At 41.6% G+C, this 23,285-nt stretch overlaps 1 protein-coding gene across 1 annotated transcript in view; it reads right to left on the bottom strand.

Annotated features, from left to right (window-relative positions):
* Positions 1-23,285, bottom strand: part of DCC (DCC netrin 1 receptor) — an 887,682-nt gene that overhangs the window by 379,960 nt on the left and 484,437 nt on the right. The gene's annotated exons all lie outside the window — the stretch shown is intronic.

Genomic DNA, 23,285 nt, shown 5'->3' with positions numbered 1-23,285 from the left:
GATTCAAGGGCTGTATGGAAGGAAAACATCAACAGCATTTGATGTACTGGAGGAAGCAGAGTGAGAGAAGGACATCAAGGATGACTCCTAGATTGGGACTGACAGACAAACCCTGCTGTGGATAAAACAGATCACGAATAAGGACTATATAGTGCAGGGAATGCTGCTCAATACTCTGTAATAACCTACATGCAAACAGAGTCTAAAGAACAGTGGATGGATGTATAGGTGTAACTGATCAACTTTGCTGCACAGCAGAAACTAACACAAAATCAAGTACACCTCAATAAAATAAAAACAAAACATGAAAGAACGATTCCTTCATTTCTAACTTTTCATCTTGCTTACTGAGACAGAACACACTGGACTGAAGTGAGACTGGGCAGGTGTGTGAGTTTGGTGTGTGGGCTGGTGAATATCACAGCATCGGCACCTACACTGGGGTTCAAGTTCTTCACTATACACAGGGGCATGCTGGGTATTTAACACCAGATGGACAGCCATGCTGCTGCTACTGCTGCTGCTAAGTCACTTCAGTCGTGTCCGACTCTGTGTGACCCCATAGACGGAAGCCTACCAGGCTCCCCCGTCCCTGGGATTCTCCAGGCAAGAAAACTGGAGTGGGTTGCCATTTCCTTCTCCAATGTGTCAAAGTGAAAAGTGAAAGTGAAGTCACTCAGTCGTGTCCGACCCTTAGCGACCCCACAGACTGCAGCCTACCAGGCTCCTCCATCCATGGGATTTTCTAGGAAATAGTACTGGAGTGGCTTGTCATTGCCTTCTCCGATGGACAGCCATAATCTATTATTTTTCTTCATCTTTACTTCCCTCTTAATTTCTTGGTCTCTCAGCTATACAATTTCACACCCTAGTTCTATGAATGGCCTCACCACAGCCTTTTTTTTTCTTTTTCATTTATTTCCCCTGCATTTTTTTCTTTCTTTTCCCATATATAGTCAGTCGCTTTTCAGGAACATTAGCTAGTCTCCAGATTGTGTGATCATCTGTTTGTTCTGTTCCTACCTAACTTAGCTCCTCTAAACCCACATTTTGCTCTTTTTTGAGGCACTCAAAATAATTACCCCAATTAACAGACCAGACAGTGCTAAAGCACTTTTTTTCTGAGCAATTTACATGGGTGTTGAGGAATTCTGCTCCTGATACTTGATGAAAAGAGCTCCAGGTAAAATATCTTTCCAAACAGCCACAACAATAAAAATTCCAGTAACAATGAACCTGGGTACACATGTGACCTTGACAATACTGAAATTAATATTCACTTCGCGACCGCACTGACATTTATCACTGAGAAGCACCTTTAACGCCTTTACACATGCATGCGTGAGAGGGGAAGATTGATCATAGCACAGGGCAGAAAACCTGGTTGTCCTGTATCTCTAAGAAGCATCTCAAAGGCTCCCCGTCTGCTGACTGAACCACCCTGAGGATTAAGTTTATTTTCAGTATTCAAAAGATAAGAAGTTTATTAACCACATGGAAGATTTGGGCTTGTTCAGAGATAGCAGTAGGAAGACAGTCTTCAGCAGTAAATCATCTCACAGAAGTTGGACAAGGACTCTGAAACTGAACACAGGGACACAGATGCACTACTGTGGATCTGAAGACTCCTTTTCTTTCCCCAACTTCACGCCCTCGACTTTTACTTTCATCATAAGTCTTAGGCCAACGTGAAAGAAGGGTCCTTGACTCATTGATTATGATGTTCAGTAAACATGGATCAAGATAAGGAAAATGATGTTAAATATGAAAGTTATTTGGATAACATTCAGAAATATTTAAGGAGGCTGATTTGTTTAACCACTGTATTCCAATAGCTCCAAAATTAATTTTAATATCAGGTTGGCAATCTTCTTGACTTCCTTGTGGTTGGATATAAGACTTAGGGAATGTATTAGTCATCACTGTCCAATATAAACATAATGTGAGCCAGGAAGGCTCATATGTAATTTAAAGTTTCCAGTAGTCAAATTCAAATGGTAAAAATGAAGTAAGTGAAATTAATTTTAATAGTAAGTATATTTAGCCTAAAATACATAATTCAAGTAACCTAAAAATACATAATTCAATCATAATCAGTAGGAAATGTGCTAATGTGACAGTTTACATTGCTTATATTAAGACTTTAATATCCAGTGTGAATTTTACAGCACACCTCAGTTTAAACAAGCTATATTTCAAGAGCTCAACAGTCACCTGTGGCTAGTGGGTACCATATCAAACACTGCAGAGGTAAGCAATGTCACTAGGAAAATTCAAGAACTCTGAAAAATTTAGTATTTCCAAATAGAGTGGCAAAATTACTGTAAAAACATCAAATTAGCAAAAGGATAGAGATCACATCATACTCCAAGCGATAAAATTAATTAAACTGTTGGCATAATCTAAAAAGTGAGTGGCACGTTCAATCTATTATTACATTGTTGTTTGTAGTTTAACATTACATTAAATGATGAAACATAATACCATAAGTGGCATCAAGTCATTTCTGGGGGTCCTATGCATTTGGCTAGACAAAACTAGCTTCCCAGATGATGCTAATAGTAAGAAACCTGCCTGCCAATTCAGGAGATGTGAGAGACACGGGTTGGGTCCCTGAGTTGGGAAGATCCCCTGGAGCAGGGCGTGGCAATCCACTCCAGCATTCTTGCCTGGAGAATTGATTTACAGAGGAGCCTGGTGGGCTACAGTCCATGGGGTCACAAAGAGTCGAACAGGACCGAAGCAAATTAGCAAGCACGCACACACAAGTCACTAAGCCCCTCTGAAGACCGGCAGTGATAATAACAAACTTTATTTCATTGCAAGTTAGTGGAAGGCTTTGAAGCAAGTCTTCAACAAACTGAAGCTTAACTTCAAGTAAGTGATTTATAATAGGGAGGAGAAATGATGTCCCTGGCATAGAGGTTAGCGTAACTCACTCAGATTGGCGTAAGCTCAATAATACTAGGGTTTTAAAAATATACTGTTATAGCTATGTTGTTTAAAGTAATACGAATTTTAAGTCGTTAAAAAATTGTTAACATGCAGTTAGCCTTCAGGTAATTGTTTCTCCATTTCCCTGAAATCATCATGCTTATCTCTGTGTATGCATGCACACGTACACACACAGACACGCATTAACATTGTAGTGGGAATGTTATGCCACATTCTAATCACAGCTCTAACACTATTAGTTTTGTCGCATTTAATTTTGTCACAGTTAATGGGGGAGTTGAGTTGGGCCAAAATTCTTTTTCACAGGATATTTCACAGATACAGGGGATGGTTATGGGCTGAAGTTGAAAGATTTCAAGGTGATGACACACAATTACTGCTTCAGGTCATCGCAGCTGTTAATACCGGAGTCAAGATGCTGCCGTCGGTGTTCAGGAGAAAAAAAACACGGAGTTTTTATCAACTGAAGGTCAAAAACCCGAAGTCTGAGCGTGTGGTCGGTGTCTGTCACAGCTGTTGCTGGCAGCTCCTGCAAACCCGGCTGATTTCTTTCACTTGTCAGTTCCCTTTGGGCCACCTAAGCCGTTTACAGACTTTGACATTCAGAAAGTACTCTGCCTTATAGACTTCCCTGGTAGCTCACTGGTAAAGAATCTGCCTGCCAATGCAGGAGACTAGGGTTTGATCCCTGGGTCAGGAAGATCCCCTGGAGAAGGCAATGGTAAACTACTCCAGTGTTCTTGCTAAGAAATCCCATGGATAGAAGAGCCTGGAGGACTACAGTCCATCGGGTTGCAAAGAATCTGACACTACTTACAAACTAAACAGGACACAAAGCAAGGTTAGAATTCTAGAGAGAAGAAGGTAGTTCAGTTCAGTCACTCAGTTGTGTCTGACTCTTTGCGACCCCAGGATCGTAGCACGACAAGCCTCCCTATCCATCACCAACTCCTGGAGTTTACCCAAACTCATGTCCATTGAGTCGGTGATGCCATCCAATCATCTCATCCTCTGTCAGCCCCTTCTCCCCCCGCCTTTAATCTTTCCCAGCATCAGGGTCTTTTCCAATGAGTCAGCTCTTCACATTAGGTAGGCAAAATATTGGAGTTTCAGCTTCAACATCAGTCCTTCCAATGAACACCCAGGACTGATCTCCTTTAGGATGGACTGGTCGGATCTCCTTGCAGTTCAAGGGACTCTCAAGAGTCTTCTCCAACACCACAGTTCAAAAGCATCAATTTTTCAGCATTCAGTTTCCTTTATAGTCCAACTCTGATGTCCATACATAACTACTGGAAAAACCATAGTCTTGAGTAGACGGACCTTAGCTAACAAAGTAATATTTCTGCTTTTTAATATGCTATCTAGGTTGGTCATAACTTTGCTTCCAAGGAGAAGAGTCTTTTACTTTCAAGGCTGCAGTCACCATCTGCAGTGATTTTGGAGCCCAAAAAAATAAAGTCTGACACTGTTTCCACTGTTTCCCCATCTATTTCCCATGAAGTGATGGGACCAGATGCCATGATCTTAGTTTTCTGAATGTTGAGCTTTAAGTCAACTTTTTCATTCTCTTTCGCTTTCATCAAAAGGCTTTTTATCTCTTCACTTTCTGCCATAAGGGAGGTGTTATCTGCATGTTTTATGTTATTGCTATTTCTTCCAGCAATCTTGATTCCAGCTTGTGCTTCATCCAGCCCAGCATTTCTCATGATATATTCTGAATATAAGTTAAATAAGCAGGGTGACAATATACAACCTTGATGTACTCCTTTTCCTATTTGGAACCAGTCTGTTGTTCCATGTCCAGTTCTAACTGTTGCTTCCTGACCTGCATACAGATTTCTCAAGGGGCAGGTCAGGTGGTCTGGTATTCCCATCTTTTTCAGAATTTTCCACAGTTTATTGTGATCCACACAGTCAAAGGCTTTGGCATAGTCGTCAAGCAGAAGTAGATATTTTTCTAGAACTCTCTTGCTTTTTCCATGATCCAGTGGATGTTGGCAATTTGATCTCTGGTTCCTCTGCCTTTTCTAAAACCAGCTTGAACATCTGGAAGTTCATGGTTCACATATTGTTGAAGCCTGGCTTGGAGAATTTTGAGCATTACTTTATGAGCGTGTGAGATCAGTGCAATTGTGCGGTAGTTTGAGCATTCTTTGGCATTACCTTTCTTAGGGATTGGAATGAAAACTGACCTTTTCCAGTTCTGTGGCCACTGCTGAGTTGTCCAAATTTGCTAGCATATTGGGTACAGTACTTATACAGCATCATCTTTTAGAATTTGAAGTAGCTCAGTTGGAATTCCATCACCTCCACTAGCTTTGTTTGTAGTGATATTTCCTAAGGCCCATTTGACTTTACATTTCAGGATGTCTGGCTCTAGGTGAGTGATCACACCATCATGATTATCTGGATTGTGAAGATCTTTTTTGTACAGTTCTTCTGTGTATTCTTGCCACCTCTTCTTAATATCTTCTGCTTCTGTTAGGTCCATACTATTTCTGTCCTTTATCGAGCCCATCTTTGCATGAAATGTTCACTTTGTATCTCTAATAGGAGGATATCAAATATGATTTTAAGGACACTAAGGGTATTTTTAACACTTCTCTCCTTGAGAGATAATAACTAAAATGATTTTTAAATGAAAATTTTAATTAAATATTTTATTTTATATGTATACATTTTTGAGGATTTTTGCATCTATATTCATCAGTAATATTGGTCTGTAATTTCCTTTGTGTGTGTGTGTGTGTGTGTGTGTGATATCTTTGCTTGGTTTTGGTATCAGGATGAGGTTGGCCTCATAGAATGAGTTTGAATGTGTTCCTTCCTCTGCAATTTTTTGGAATATTTTAAGAAGGATAGGTGTTAACGCTCTCTTATAAAGAGAAGAAACAAATGAGCTCATTTACAAAACAGAAGTAGAGCCACTTATGGTTACCAGGGCTTTAGGATGGTGGAGGAGATAAATTGGGAGATTGGGGTTGAGATATATACAAGACTATATATAAAATAGATAGCTAATAAAGACCTGCTAGCACAGGGATATATATTCAATGGCCTATATAGGGGAAAAATCTAAAAAAAAGAGTGGATATATGTATAACTAATTCACTTTACTGGACACATGTAAGTAACACAACATTGTAAATCAACTATACTCCAATTATATATATACACACACGTGAGGAGGGCATGGCAACCCAGTCTAGTATTCTTGCCTGGAGAATCCCCATGGACAGAAGAGCATGGTAGGTTACAGTCCTTGGGATCACAAAGAATCGGACACAACTGAGCAACTAAGCACTGCCCAGCATATATATATATATTTCACAGTTTTCTCAGTCCTCACCCAGATTACTCGGAATCTTCCTAACAATCTGTGATTTTTAGGGATGTGTATGTACTTGGTTGAATCCCCTCCCACCTAATTCATGTATACTCATAAAAGTCCATTGAAGACATAATTGATTAAAGCGAAGTCATACTGGATTAGGATACACTCTAAATCCAATATGACTAGTCTCCTTATAAAAGAGAACACACGAAGGGACATGACCCCAGCGGGGAGAAGGACGTGAAGCTGGAGGCGGAGGTCACGTGGTGCATCTACAGGCTGAGAAATGCCAAAGGATTGCCAGAAAAACCCCAGAAACCGAGAAGCAACGAGGAAAGACTTTTCTCTAAAGCCTTGCAGGGGGAGCATGACTCTGCTAACACCTAATTGCAGATTTCTAGTCTCCGGAACTGTCAGAGAATAAACTTTTGTTTGAAAGCAGGTAATCCGTCGAGTCAAGGCTATGGGTTTTCCAGTGGTCATGTATGGATGTGAGAGTTGGACTGTGAAGAAAGCTGATCGCTGAAGAATTGATTTTTTGAACTGTGGTGTTGGAGAAGACTCTTGACAGTCCCTTGGACTTCAAGGAGATCCAACCAGTCCATTCTAAAGGAGATCAATCCTGGGTGTTCATTGGAAGGACTGATGCTAAAGCTGAAACTCCAAAACTTTGGCCACCTCATGGGAAGAGTTGACTCACTGGAAAAGACTCTGATGCTGGGAGGGATTGGGGGCGGGAGGAGAAGGGGACGACAGAGAATGAGATGGCTGGATGGCATCGCCGACTCGATGGACATGAGTTTGAGTGAACTCCGGGAGTTGGTGATGGACAGGGAGGCCTGGTGTGCTGTGATTCATGGGGTTGCAAAGAGTCGGTCACGACTGAGCGACTGAACTGAACACGTGGGAAACTGACACAGGCAAGATAATCACTATTTTAGGAGAGAAAACTGAAAAACAGAAAAGGTAAGTGGCCTACTTAAAGATATACAGCAACATACAGATATGATCTCAGTCTAGAATGCAAGTCTTTTGCTTAATGGTGTAGGATCCTATCCCTTTTCAAGAAAAGGAAATAGATTTTTGGCAAGCAGAGCCACTTTACACAAACCACCTTGGACTCTTGCCCTAGGTGCGACCCTGGGGACCAGGGTACTAATCCATCTAATGGCTGGTCTTAAGTTCCCTGATTCCCCAAATGTATTCTTTGTAAAACTCAAAGACTGAAATCAGCTATTTAAAATGGACTTTATGAACTTAACATTGTGTTTCAGATCATCAGGTAAATATTTTGGATTCTTATAAGCCCTGAGTTAGTGGGGCAAATGAGATTCCCCAAGATAAAAAAAAAAAAAAAGAGTAAAGCAAAGGCATGTTAACAGTCAAAAGGCAAATTCCTGAATTCTATGGTCTCCATTTGGGCCTAAACACCAGGTTTCCACTGATAAAATTCAGATACCATCTCAGAGCAATAAGGTGATCCCGAACAGATATCCCATTAGAATTAAATCTCCTGTTTAATAAATACAAGCAAAGTATATATCAGAAAACAAGCTGGTTCTGGGCTAACATTTATTTTGGCGCTAACTGGCCCCATTTGGATTGGGTCCTCGGAAAATCTTGGCAGCAGGAAGACTGGGCTGTGGATCTGAAAATTTAGTCAATTTCCCTTTTTCTTTCTTTACATTTGATTTTTTTGTTTGTTTGTTTTCACTTCATTTTATTTATTTTTGGCTGCGCCATGAGGCATGTGGGATCTTAATTCCCTGACTAGGGACTGAGATATCTGTATGTAGGTCAGAAAGCAGTAGTTAGGACTGGACATGGAACAACAGACTGGTTCCAAACAGGAAAAGGAGTACGTCAAGGCTCTATATTGTCACCGTGCTTATTTAACTTATATGCAGAGTACATCATGAGAAACTCTGGGCTGGATGAAGCACAAGCTGGAATCAAGATTGCTGGAAGAAATACCAATAACCTCAGATATGCAGATGACACCACCCTTATGGCAGAAAGTTAAGAACTAAAGAGACTCTTGATGAAAGTGAAAGAGGAGAGTGAAAAAGTTGGCTTAAAGCTCAACATTCAGAAAAGTAAGATCATGGCATCCAGTTCCATCACTTCATGGCAAATAGATGGGGAAAGAGTGGCAGACTTTATTTTGGGGGGCTCCAAAATCACTGCAGACGGTGACTGCAGCCTTGAAATTAAAAGACGCTTACTCCTTGGAAAAACCTAGACAGCATGGTAAAAAGCAGAGACATTACTTTGTTGACAAAAGTCTTTTTAGTCAAGGCTATGGTTTTTCCAGTAGTCATGTATGGATGCGAGAGTTGGACTATAAAGAAAGCAGAGTGCCGAAGCATTGATGTTTTTGAACTGTGGTGTTGGAGAAGACTCTTGAGAGTCCCTTGGACAGCAAGGAGATCCAACCAGTCCATCCTAGGGGAGATCAGTCCTGGGTGTTCATTGGAAGGACTGATGCTGAAGCTGAAACTCTAATACTTTGGCCACCTGACTCATTTGAAAAGACCCTGATGCTGGGAAATATTGAAGGCGGGAGAAGGGGATGCGACAGGGTGAGATGGTTGGATGGCATCACCGACTCAATGGATGTGAGTCTGGGGAAACTCCGGGAGTTGGTGATGGACAGGGAGGCCTGGCGTGCCGCAGTCCATGGGGTTGCAAAGAGTCGGACACGACCGAGCAACTGAACTGAACTGAACTGAGGGGCTGAACCCACACCCTCTGCAGTGGAAGTGGGAAATTTTAACCACTGGAGCTCCAGGGAAGTCCAGTCAATTCTCTTTTCTGGTATCAGCCAATCAAATCACACTTCACTGGCCCACCAGGAGGCTTTCCAAGAAGATGCTTCCTTGTGATTTACAAATTTTTGAGTGTCTTCTGCGCATGGCACTGCGCACATCCTTATAGCACATTCATTAGGGATTTGTAGGGCACAGATGTCTTACAGTTGCCGACATGGAGAATCCGCCCCTGTTTTTTCAACCACTGTTCAGTTTTGACACTATAAGAAGCAAAATACTGCAAGGCCTTGGCCATTGGCTAGCAGTGTATGGAATTTTATTTTTCTTTTCAAAATATTAGGTACCTTCTTTGAACTTACAGTCTAATTTTAAAAAATCTGAATCCATTTAATAGTCAAACCTAACGTACTAAAAAAAAAAAAAAAATGAAAAACTTGAGAACTTCCCTGGCAGTCCAGTGGTTCAGAGTCGGCTTGCCAATGCAGGGGACACAGGTTTGAACTTTGACCCGAGAAGATTCCATACGGCATGGGGCATCTGCGACCATGTGCCACAACTACTGAAACCCGCATGCCTAGAGTTCAGGCTCCAAAAGAAGAGAAGTCACCGCAGTGCGAAGCCCACACGCCGCCACCGGAGAGTAGCCCCCGCCTGCCTCACCTAGAGAAAGCCTGCAAGCAGCAATGAAGACCCAGCACAGTCTATACTAAAAATTTAAGAAATCGAAGAGAGAATCTTGATTTGTTCCCCATGTCCCTTCCCTTCCACATACCCTACAAGCTGGCTCCTTACCCAGTTTGACCTTCAAAATGGTCCCACGATTCACCTAGTTTCTGAGGCCTAACAGCAAAGCGTACATCTGACTCCTGTTTTTTCTCCCGTTTCACACCAGCAGCAAGGCTCGTCACTTATAAAGGCATCCTGAACCCCGTACTTCGCTGCTCAGCTGTGTCCGACTCTTTGTGACCCCAGGCTATAGCCTGCCAGGCTCCTTGTCCTTGGGATTCTCCAGATAAGAATGCTGGAGTGGGCTGTATGCCTACCTCCAGGGGTCTTCCCAACACTGGGGTCAAACCCAGGTCTCCCACATTGCAGGTGGATTCTTTACCGACTGAGTTACCATGGAAGCCCAAGAATACTAGAGCAGGTAGCCTATCTCTGCTCTAGGGGAACGTCTTGACCCAGGAATTAAACCTGATCTCCTGCATTTCAGGCAGATTCTTTACCAACTGAGCTACTGGTGAAGCCCCTATCCTGAATCCTACCAGCTTTTAATCTTTCCATAGTTCCCCCATAGGACCTACCAACATCTCCTGAGTACACCACGCATTAGCCTCCTCTTTAGCCTCTACTTCTACAATTAAAATTAGATCATGTCACCCCCTCCTGCACGGATGCCTCTGCATTGAGAATTACTCCACCTTCCTTACTGGGCCTTCACGGTGACTCTTACCTGGGCCCTGCCACCCGTGGATCCCTCTCTTCCACTCCCCTCTGCTTCACTCTGCTGCTGCGCAGTGGTCCTCTGCCTCCTCTGCCTCCTCTCGGGATCTTGTCATTTCCTACTAGCAGTGCTTTTGAACTGTGGTGCTGGAGAAGACTCTTGAGAGTCCCTTGGACTGCAAGGAGATCCAACCAGTCCATCCTAAAGGAGATCAGTCCTGGGTGTTCATTGGAAGGACTGATGCTGAAGCTGAAATTCCAATACTTTGGCCACCTCATGCAAAGAGCTGACTCACTGGAAAAGACCCTGATGTTGGGAAAGATTGAAGGCGGGAGGGGAAGGGGACGACAGAGAATGAGATGGCTGGATGGCATCACCAACTCGATGGACATGAGTGTGAGCAAACTCCAGGAGTTGGTGATGGACAGGGAGGCCTGTTGTGCTGCAGTCCATGGGGTTGCAAAGAGTCAGACACGACTGAGTGACTAAACTGAACTGAACTGATTAGCTCTACCTGAAATGTCTTTGCCCAAGACCCAAGACCTCTGCTGGTATTCCTCCAAATTCATTCATAGGTCCCTTGTCTTCTTCAGAAAGGCTCTCCTGAAACTTCCCTTTCTAGAATCGCCTCTATCCCTTTCATTCTCTATCTTTTTAAACTGGCTTATTCTTCTGCATACTTTATTTTTATTTGTTTACTGTCCATTCCTATGACTAGACTATAAACCTCATAAACATTTGTCTGTCTTTTTCTGTTTTTTGCTGCTGAACTCCCAGTGTTGAGAAATAGAGGGCAGCCCACCAGTGGCACACGATAACGATTTGTTGAAAGAACGAATGAACCACATGAACAAATCTGGAGCAGGAAAAATGAGCTTATGAAGACTAACAGATGGATCCATGGGGTGAATTAGCCAGAATGGGCTTTCTGCTTTTAAAATCCTAAAGTAGAAATAGAAGAGTCTTATGAAACAGCCTAAAGAAGAAGGAGAGCATTTCAAACACACGTGAGCAGCACAGAGATAGACATGGACAAATTACATGCAGTGTTAAGGAATATTAACAACATGAGAATAATCAGAAGACAGCAATGGAGGAATGCATGATTGTAACAGCTACATTTACTGAGGGCTGACAGAGTGCCAGAGAGCAGGCTTAAGTATTTTATACCAAATAGCTCATTTAATCGGAGAAGGCAATGGCAAGCCACTCCAGTACTATTGCCTGGAAAATCCCATGGATGGAGGAGCCTGGTAGGCTGCAGTCCGTGGGGTCGCTAAGGGTCGGACATGACTGAGCGACTTCACTTTCACTTTTCACTTTCACACATTGGAGAAGGAAATGGCAACCCACTCCAGTGTTCTTGCCTGGAGAATCCCAGGGATGGGGGAGCCTGGTGGGCTTCCGTCTATGGGGTCACACAGAGTCGGACACGACTGAAGTGACTTAGCAGCTTAGCAGCTCATTTAATTCTCAGAATAATCATTTGGGGCTGTACTGTTTTGTCCTATTATAGATTGTCTTTTAAGTTTTACAACATGCCTATAAGATCTCCCTATTTTATATAAGGGGAGAAGGCAATGGCACCCCACTCCAGTATTCTTGCCTGGGAAATCCCATGGACGGAGAAGCGAAGCTGTGGTTTACTAAACCAGTTCACCCCAGTTAGCTAGTAAAGCTAGTAAGTGAAAAAGCCAGAATTCTAATTCAGTCCGAATCTTTGTTCTTAATCACCTTTCGCCCTCCTTTCATACAAAGACCTAGATCAGTAATTACAGATTAAAATAAGGTGGTAATGAACAGGTTACTTGCATTGACTACGGGTTCAGTGTTTCACTAGTTGACCCCCAGCTGATAGCTCAGCTGGTAAAGAATCCACCTGTGGTGCAGCAGACCCTGGTTTCATTCCTGGGTCGGGAAGATCCCCTGGAGAAGGGACAGGCTAACCACTCCAGTATTCTTGGGCTTCCCTTGTGGCTCAGCTGGTAAAGAATCCACCTGCAATGTGGGAGACCTGGGTTTGATCCCTGGGTTGGGAATATTCCCTGGAGAAGGGAAAGGATACCCACTCCAGTATTCTGGCCTGGAGAATTCCATGGATAATCCATGGGATTGCAAAGAGTCGGGCACGAGTGAGCGACTTTCACTTTCTTTAATAAAAACCCTGTGATCATTTACTCTTGGACACTGGTGGCACCAACTTTAACTTTAACATCTACCATCAAATGTGTGCTGTGCTTGTTGCTCAGTTGCTAAGCCATGTCCAGCTCTTTGCAACTCCATGGACTGCAGCACACCAAGCTCCTCTGTCCTCCACTATCTCGGAGTCTGCTCAAGCTCATGTCCGTTGAGTCAGTGATGCCATTCAACCATCTCATCCTCTGTCCCCGCCTTCTCCTCCTGCCCTCAATCTTTCCCAGCATCAGGGTCTTTTCCAATGAGTCAGTTCTTCACATCAGGTGGCCATCAGGAGCTTTAAGATCTAGTTCCCTGACCAGGGATTGAAACTGGGTCCCCCTACATTGGAAGCACAGAGCCTTAGCCATTAGACCACAAAGGAATTGTATGGCCTCACCTTAAAATCTTTCAATTTTAATACCCTGGACTTGTCAAATATCCTGTGACCAGAAACTCTGGCCCAGTTCAAAATCTGTATTGGATGTGCCATGGGGCTTCCCAAGGTGGGAAGATTGGGCTGAGATCCAAAGAGTTGTCATAGAATTGGGAACAGCTGTAGGTACATTTCTCCCTAGCAATGTTCCTATAAACTAGAAATAGTATCTTTATCAAAACAACATAATAATGTAGGAAGATTGGAGTTAGAGAATAAGAGTTAAAGTCAAATTATGACCCTTCTGTGTAGCACATAAGTTACATTACGCCAGGCAGAAGATAATCAGCAGTTAAAAGAATCTGTCAAATAGTACAGTGATTTTTAAAATGGATTTCACTTATTTTGGGTATCTCATGAGGATAAGGCTTCCCTGGTGGTGCAGTGGTAAAGAATCAGACTGTCAATTCAGGAGCTGTGGGTTCAATTCCTGGCTCAAGAAGATACCCTAGAGAAGGAAATGGCAACCCACTCCAGTATTCTTGCCTGGAAAATTCCCAAGGATAGAGGAGCCTGGTGGTCTACAGTCCATGGAGCTGCAAAGAGGCAGACACGACTGAGCAACTAAACAACAACAATCATGTGAGGATAGTCAACTAAATTTCTTCATGTGATGCTTTCTAAAAAGCGCTATCACATTTCATACTAAACACAAAACGTATATGTGTATATAAATGCATTCATGTTTATGCATTAAATTATGTAATATTTATACACTAATACCTTATAATCCTTGCGGTTTCTTTGGTGGCTGAGATGGTAAAAGAATCTGCCTGTAATGCAGGAGATCCAGGTTCAATCCTTGGGTCAGGAAGATCCCCTGGAGAAAGGAATGGCTACCCACTCCAGTATTCTCCTGTCCCTGAGAATTCCATGGACAGAGGGGCCTCGTGGTGTACAGTCCATAGGGTCACAGAGACAGACATGACTGAGCGACTAACACTTTAATTACCTTCACTTTCACCTTATAATCCTAACTTTAGGCTAAAGAGAGGAAATAAATTTGAACCTACAGCATGATTTAGAACAATTTATCATTCACATACACTGTCTTCAAAAATTTCCTCCCTGATATATTTGGACACTGTTTTGCTCATCTTATTTTACTTTCTATTTATGGCACCTTAAAAACATCTTGACACACAGTAGATGCTCGATAATTGCTTATGCTGCTGCTGCTAAGTCACTTCAGTCGTGTCCGACTCTGTGTGACCCCATAGACGGAAGCCAACCAGGCTCCTCCGTCCCTGGGATACTTCAGGCAAGAACACTGGAGTGGGTTGCCATTTCCTTCTCCAATGTGTGAAAGTGAAAAGTGAAAGTGAAGTAGCTAATTGTGTCCGACTAGTAGCGACCCCATGGACTGCAGCCCACCAGGCTCCCCTGTCCATGCGATTTTCTAGGCAAGAGTACTGGAGTGGCTTGCCATTGCCTTCTCCGCGATAATTGATTATAGACCACATATATTAAAGCGGCTGTCAAAATGAGATAATATATAAATACGCATGAGTAAAAAAAGGCTATATTCTCAGTGTGTCTTCACTGTTCACCAGTCATGAACACCAGCTCTCCAGTGTCTGATCTAACTGAAGGAATCCCGTAAAAGAGCTCAGTTCAGTTGTTTCATCTTTGGAGTAGAGTTTTATTTGGCTGCAGCAGCATGATGACAATTTCCCTGTTGATGCTCAAGCTCTAGTTTGCTCCGATTCAGTTTTCCAAGAAACCTGCCTTCATTTTTAGTAGGCTACATAACCAAATGAGGTAATTAAACCCAAAAGATATCTACTTTTTTGCAACCTTTTATCCCATGCTAGATATCCATACTTTCCAGAAACATCTCATTATTAAGACACTTTCATGCCTTCTGTCTTCATATTCCCTATAATTTCACACCAAGCAGATAACTTCTCTAGATGTTTCGTTATACCAGAAGAAGGAGACTGAATTATGTTTTGTGTTCAAAGAGAGAGTGACAGTGAGCCAGCAGAGATTTTTTTTAGAGGAAACTGAATTTACACTACATCACTGTTTAACTCAAGCAACAAGTCAATTTTGTTCTTCATCTTTAATTGTTCACTGAAAGATAGATATATGTGGTTGCTGTTTTAGTCTCTAAGTTGTGTCCAACTCTTTTGCAACCCCATGGACTGTAGCCCGCCAGGCTCCCTGTCCATGGGATTTTCTAAGCAAGAATCCTGGAGTGGGTTGCCATTTCCTTCTCCAGGGGATCTTCCCAACCCAGGGATCTTCCCAACCCAGGGATCAAACTCACATCTCCTGCATTAGCAGGCAGATTCTTTACCACTGAGCCACAAAAGAAGATACATACATATATATTTATACTTTAAACTGAGAAAATACTGAGAGAAACTTGCATAACTAATCAGAAAATATGTTACGATCTAGATTCTCTGGTCTTTTAAAAAGACATATTTTATATTAACTCAGTGCATAAAGAACTTTTTCAACATTCAAAGAGGAGTATTCTATTAAATGTGCATTTAGTGAGTTCTGCTTAGAACTGTTAGACTACTAGTTCCTTGGCAGTCAGGGCATTATCTGACTTGCTTTTGTACCCTGTGTACTAGGACAGTCTCGATCAGGGTGCCCAACAGAATTTTCTGTGATAATAGCAATACTATCTCTCTGTCCCATGCAGTAGCCAGTAGTCACATATGAACTTCTGAAATGTGACTGATGAGGCGCTGGATTTTTATTTTCAATTGTTTAAATTTTAAGTGCTATTTGACAGTTGTGGTTAGTTTTTAATTTTTAATTTTATTTCACATCAATATGTTGAGATGCAAATCGATCCATGTAGCTAATGGTAACTGTACTGGACCATGGACTTCGAGGACTTAGCATAAAAGAATACTTTTGAATGACTGACTGAATGAATAAATTATGAATAAGTACAGAATGACTCACCCTTGCTTCAAACTTCTCTAACACGCTTAAACAACCCATCTTCACGAGCCTACCTCTGATTCTTCCACTAATATACATCATTGTAGAAGACATAATACCTCGCTAATTGACCACCGAACCTGAATGGGTTCCTTTTAGCTTCTGTTGCTGGGAATGCCGCAGCATAAGCCTTTAATGTCTTCCATCCTGTAATACCTGAAAACGTTTCTGCAGTGAAAGAATTTTGAAACTATACCAGCATTTGTATGTTACCTACAAAGGTAGAACGCCAGTGCTTCAATTTCTTTCTTTCTACTGCTAGTCTATTGCCACGTATATGACGTAAAACTGGACCAGCTGATGGGTTCACAGTCAACTTTGCCTCCATCATTGTCCCGGATATCCACTCAAATCACCACACAGTGCAGTTAATAATTGGAAACCGGGTTAAGTGACTATGATTTACTTGGGTTGCTTAATTTATAGAATCATGATGAATGAATATTACTGATACATATTATCTTTGCCACACATTAAGTACAAATCAGATTCTACCAGCAAATGTTAACCAACTAGCTATTCACAAAATGGCAATACTGTGTCACGTTTTATGGGATAATAGAGTGTTTTCTGCTCATAAAGCTTCAAAATTTAGTTAGGGATGCAAAGATGTCCAAGAAGCAAAATTAGACAACGAACAAGTCTGCAACAGCTAAACAGGGAGCGGATGATTGCAGGGAAAGTAATAAAATCCATAAAGGGTTGATTACATAGTAATCAAGCCAAATACAAACTATCAATAAGGTATTGTACTAGCTTTATTACCTTATGATTACACTACTGAGTGCCCCACTTTAGTTACAAGTGCAAGGCAGTTGGAATTATGTTTCCATTTGATCCCATTAGGGGCAGGAAATCTCTTTCTATTGATTGCATACTAGACGCCAGGTAAGACTTGGGGGCTTCCCATAGATTATCACATTTCATCTTTACAATCTGGTAATGAAACTGAGAAGGACTCTGTGGGGCTCATGGGCATGGAAAACTTTTTGTCCCATTTCTTATAGGCAAGACTCCAGCCTCCATGGCCTTTGCTGAGTTTCAAATGGCAGACTGGAATAGTTGATAATTAAGGGAGGAACAGCTAAGAAATCAGCTGAGACAAGATTCACAGGACCACAAAAGCTCATCAAGATGAGAAGACTGACCACCTGATACCCTGCACATACCCTAGTGTTGTCAGCAATCCCACTGAAGCGAAGTTGCTCAGTCGTGTCCAACTCTTTGCGACCCCATGGACTGTAGCCTACGAGGCTCCTCTGTCCATGGAATTTTCCAGGCAAGAGTACTGGAGTGGATTGCCATATCCTTCTCCAGGGGATCTTCCCGACCCAGGGATCGAACCCTGATCTCCTGCACTGCAGGCAGATGCTTTACCATCTGAGCCACCAGGGAAGCCCACTAACAGGAAGGAAAGGGGAAGGACACAACTTTTGAAAGAATGACATAGCCCAAGGACACAACATAAACCGATTAGAATCAAACGGGACCAAGATGGCAGAAAAGACCAGATCTTGATCCTCAATCAGCAAGTGAAATGACACACCCAGAGGTGCCATGACAGGTGCAAGGCATTGTCCGAAGACCAAGGAGTGGGCAGTGGACCGAATCCTGGAAATTTCCGCCCCTTCCGAAAAATAGTTGGAATAACCCTCCCACTCATTAGCATCTGAAATTACCCAGCCTATAAAAACTAACCAGGCCACATTTTACGGCCACAATCGTCCTGTGAGATGGCTCACACTCCGTCTGTGGCGTGTGCTTCTCTCTGAATCTGAATAAATCCACTTCTTACCTGTCACTTTGTCTCTCACTGAATTTTTTTCTGCAATGAGACCAAGAACCTGAGCTTTATTAGGCCCTGAAACCAGGTACCATGGGTTTGGCTGGGTTTGAGGCCCAGCCATGTGGGTTCAAGTCCCAAGCTGGGTTTTAGCTGAGTTTGAGTCCCAGCACATGGGTTCAAGTCCCAATCTGAGGTAAACGGTTTCCCCACCCTTGAACTGTTGCTGTTAAACTCCTTGTCAAGTCCTCTTGGGTTGGGACACACAGTTTTTCACAGAGGCAGGAGACTATTGTGTCCTTCTTTGCCTGGCAAAGCAATAAAGTTATTCTTCTCTACTTCACCAAAAACTCTTATCTCCAAGGTTTGATTTGGCACCCGTGTACAAAGAGGCTGAACTTTCAGAATAAAGAAGAGGAGTAAATAGTATCTCCAACTTATAATCGAGGACAATGAGGTTTCAAGGATTAAGAAACTTGGGATGCCCCTGGTGGTATCCCTGGTGGTCCAGTGGTTAAGATTTTACCTTGCAATACAGGGAATGCTGGTTTGATCCGAGGTTCAGGCTAAGATCCCACATGCTTCATGACCAAAATATCAAAACATGAAACAGAAGCAACGAGTTGTAACAAATTCCATAAAGACTTTAAAAATGATCCACATGACAAAAAAATGTTAAGAAAGAAAGATTAAGACAATTCTCCTAAGATATAGGCAGTAATATTTGGAGATATGATATTCAGAGACTTTTCAAGTTCTATAACAACTATACAAGAAGAGTCTTTTTAGAACAAAAAGAAAGAAAGAAAAGAGACCCAGGGATGGACGAAAAAGGCAAATATATCTATTCCTCTAGATAGTATATCCTAAAGTCACTAAATTTGTTGGTTGGTTTCACTCGTCTTTTCAGTGTAAAGAATATAATGGACTAAGAATATTACTACAACACTTAACTATAAAAGGGTTTTGTGGATAATTGGGTTGTGGTCTAGCAAATAGGCCCCCACTCTAACTCGAGTCTCCAGACAGTATGTGGTCCATTTTAACATCCTTCAAGATTAAACTGCCTTAACAGCATCTTAAAGGACCCCAAATAATAATTCAAAAATCCTCCACATGTGGCATGAAAATATTAGACAAGTCTTAAGCAGGCAGGGACTTAAATCCGGCTGATAATACAGTGGAGAAATTATACACCATAAAGGCAGAGGGAAGGAGCAAGGAGTTAGCCAAAGGAAGATATAATCAGGAGACACAAACCTTCCTATAAATCAAGCCTTTGTATTCTGGGTGATTATTTCATAAACTGGACCTTGGGCTGGTGATCTCTCTAAATGATTACTGCAGTATGTATGCACTTTTAGGAACAGTTGCTGGCTGAGTCACATTTCAGACGTATTTTCTATCACGGTTGATTCCTTGAGAATATGGTTTTCATAATAGAGTTTATATTTTCAAATAATATGAAAAACTTGAAATTCAATTTGTATAAAAGCTATGTCATTTTAGTGTACAATTACTACATCACATTTGGAAAAACCGTGATAAAATGAGCAAGCAATTGCATACCCAGACGGGACCCATTTTCAAAAGATAAGATCATTTTGTCAGGGAGAGAAAAATGAAAACATCCCCCCTGCCTCTGCCTCTAGATTCTGAAATTCTAACCAAGTAATAAACTCAGCCTTCGAACTTCCTCTAAAAACATAGAAAGATGAGCTTATAAGAAGCTGAGAGAGAAGAAAGAGAAAGAGGAGGAGAAAGACAGGGGAGGAAGGGGAAGGGGAGAAGAGACAGCACGGGAGGGGAGGGAGGGGGCCACGATGCACAGGGTCTCTAAGATGCTGGATCTTACTCAGAAATCGGTGTTTTACTGAACAGGCTTGGGGAAGATGAAGTGCTCCTTACCCTAGAAATAGTTTTAAATTGCCAAATGGCATTTTTGTGTTAACACAGAAGATAAAATACACATGTCCTACTATTAGTCATGATAACATTATTTATTTATCCTAATATCTGCAATAAAGGCAGCGAGTGAGCGCCACAAGACTCTTAATTTAAATGAATTGAAGGTGGTGGCTGTTTTGCACATGCAAAAAGCTATTCTAAAAGTACTGTGTATCTAGGCTGAACTATTCCTGTCTACCTAGCTACTCAGTAAGAGATTAATTATCCAAGAAAAGTTCTCAATGAAACACAATCAGGTCACCCTCCAATAAACAATGGCCTGCGAGGGAAATAATTCTTACTCCATATAGTGTAAGAAAAGAGGTGACTTAATAAAACAATTGTTGTCATTAAAGGCCAACATCTGGTTAGCATTCTAAGGCCACTATCACTGCCCTTAGTGAAAAAATTAAGACACACCTTCATGTGTCAAAAAATGGATAATTTTCTACTTTCATTTTCTGGAGAAAACATAACTTGCATGTGATGATAATGCAAGCAACAGACTTTATTCATTTGGGTTTTTAATTTTATTTTATGCCTTATTTTCATTTATGCTAAATTTTAAGTAAATGCTTCCCGAGACTAGTGCCCAGTGTGGTTTTCTATAAAAATTCTCAGACTACTTTCTGAATGAGGAAAAATGGCTGATATATAAAGGATCAAGGTGGCTGTCTTTGTAATAAAGCACTTATTTGAGAAGGCAGGCACAAAATGATTTAGGCATAAAAGTTGCCTAGATAGTACGTGAGAGCAAGTAGGATCCTGTGGGGCTCCTGGACATGGTGGACACAGAAGCCTTCCCATCCTTTCCATTCCACCTCCCACCATTCCCCCACCCCAGTCCCTGTAGGGAACAGATTCCAGCCTCCATGACCTTCCTGGAATTCCAAAAAGCAGATTTGAACAGTTGCTAATCCAGGAAGGAAAAGGATGCAAAGACAAGGAAAGAAGGGCTAAGAAACAACATTGCAGCTTTGGGGCAGGGACCTGGTTCTGCCTCCAGGGCTACACGCAACAGTGCCTTTAAGTCCTTTATGGAATTAAAACCCAGCAAATTGAAAATGTCAGCATTCTTCAACTGGAGAAGACCACTCAATGTGTGCATGTATGCTAAGTCGCTTCAGTTGCGTCCAGCTCTTTGCCACCCCATGGATTGTAGCCCGCCAGGCACCTCTGTCCATGGGATTCTCCAGGCAAGAATACTGGAGTGGACTGCCATGCCCTCCTGCAGGGGATCTTCCTGACCCAGAGACAGATCCGGCATCTCCTGCATTGGCAGGCGAGTTCTTTACCAGTAGTGCCACCTGGGAAGCCCAAAGAGCACTTGAGACCAGACTAAAGGAACCAGCTCACCGAGATTATATCAAGAGATGAGATAAAAAGGAGTGCAAGCAACTATACTCTTGAACATAAAACTGCTCAGCAAACTCCCCTGGGTGGGGACACGTAGTTTTTGAGGGCAGGAGCCCACTGTGTCCCCCTTTGACTGGCACAGCAATAAAGCTATTCTTTTCTAATTCACCCAAAACTCTATCTCCAAGATTCAATTTGGTACCGCACACAGACGCTGAGCATATGCCAGAGGCCATCACAGGTAAGGGGATCAGAAGCAAATCTACAATTCAGATTTTTAATATTTCATTGAACAAATTCTTACAAGTTTCCTTACTTATTTTATAATTGTTACATATTTAAAACATTTGCTTCCTCAAGAAGCTTCTTAGAGCTTTAAGTGCTATTAGTTCATTACATAGGTATGCTTTCTCAATGTGTCTGTCACTGTGGAACAGCGTTAGAAACACAGTGTATATTCATTAAATATACTTGTCTGTTGAATTATGCCATTGCTTGCACTTTATAAAAGCTAATGCCATATGTGTAATACAAATAATCACAGACTGATTTTTTTTATTATTAATTATAACAAAAACATTGTATCATGAGTACTTTTTATTTTATTTTTTTAATGAAATGAGGTATTACTATTAGTTTCCAAGTGGAAGACTTTCTTATCTCTTGACTTGGAAAGGTTGCCCTTTAAAAAAAAAATTTGGAAATTGATTTTCAAGCTGGATACTAAGGAAAAATGGTATTGATAGAAGAAAAATAACACTGCTCAGTCTTAGAAATGAGGCTGACTGTAGAATTTTCATCAGCAATGTAATGTAATAATAGCCAGTCAGCCCAGAAAAGTATGCAAAAACAATTCCAGGGATAATAGTTGGATCAGGAAGCAAAGGAGTCAGACAGGCCATAGAAATTGGATCTTCTGAAAATGAACATGCTTTTAAAATTTAAGTTCTACCATGAGAAAACTGAACAAGATCTTTTTAGAGAATTTTTATGGATTTTTCAACTATCAGTCTGTATACACAACATGGCGTATACCATTTAAACATATATATATATATAGACCTGCTGCTGCTAAGTCACTTCAGTCGTGTCCGACTCTGTGCGACCCCATAGACGGCAGCCCACCAGGCTCCCCCGTCCCTGGGATTCTCCAGGCAAGAACACTGGACCTAATTTGTGTTTATTCAGGTTTATTCATTAAAAATACCAAATATTTATAAAAGTCATTGACTATTCTAACAATATATATGTATGATCTATAAAGAGAGAGTCAATGAGAAAACTGATGACTCAATTATATGTGACCATTAACACTATGAAGTGGAAATCTGCATTATCTAGTGATTTAAACCCAAAAAGCAACAACACATTCTTTAGAAGAGAGGATACTCGGGCTGGTGTGCGGGGATGACCCAGAGGGAGGATAAAGGGAGGAGGGAGGTGGGAGGAGGGTTCAGGAGGAGGAACTCATGTACACCCGGGGCGGATTCATGTCAATGTATGGCAAAACCAACCAATATAATATTGTAAAATAATTAGCCTCCAATAAAAAATAAGTTAATTAATAAAAAAATTAAAAAAAGAAATATGAAAAATAAATAAATAAATAAAAAGAAGAGAAGCCTGGAAGTAGGACCACCTTTGCTGGCACATGACTAGGGAAGTTGTACAAGGCCCCATGATAACAGGGTCCTGCGTAGAGCGTGGGTTGATGCGTTGCTGTAGCTTCTGGATCCTGCAAACTATTTAGCTGGTCCTGCTTGGGTGCCTGCATTTTCTATCTATGACCTGAAATCTGCACATTTCTATGGCTTTAAAGATGCTGTGTGAGGCTTTATTTCTGTGATGCAAATATCTCTCAGACTTGTACAGCTAAGTCTTCTCCTCGCCCCCAACAAATACTTTATTCCAATCTGTTCTCATCTGGTCTTTTGAAGTCTTAGCTACATGAAAAAAGGAGCAGAGATTCTGCCCAGAGTAGAGCATGGTACCAGTACCCAGACTACCTCTCAGAAAGCCTGTGCTTGCTCTTCTTTAACTTGCTGATTTCAAATCCCTAACAAGTAACCTAATCCAAAGATTATTTTCTCTTATTTACCAATTAAAATATTTCT

The sequence above is a fragment of the Moschus berezovskii genome, chromosome 28, assembly GCF_049115385.1.
Source record: "Moschus berezovskii isolate FMDL1 chromosome 28, NW_MosBer_1.0, whole genome shotgun sequence".
NCBI classification, from domain to species: Eukaryota; Metazoa; Chordata; class Mammalia; order Artiodactyla; family Moschidae; genus Moschus; species Moschus berezovskii.
The sequence above is the reverse complement of the archived record's forward strand: the minus strand, read 5'-3'. Positions and strand labels throughout refer to the sequence as shown.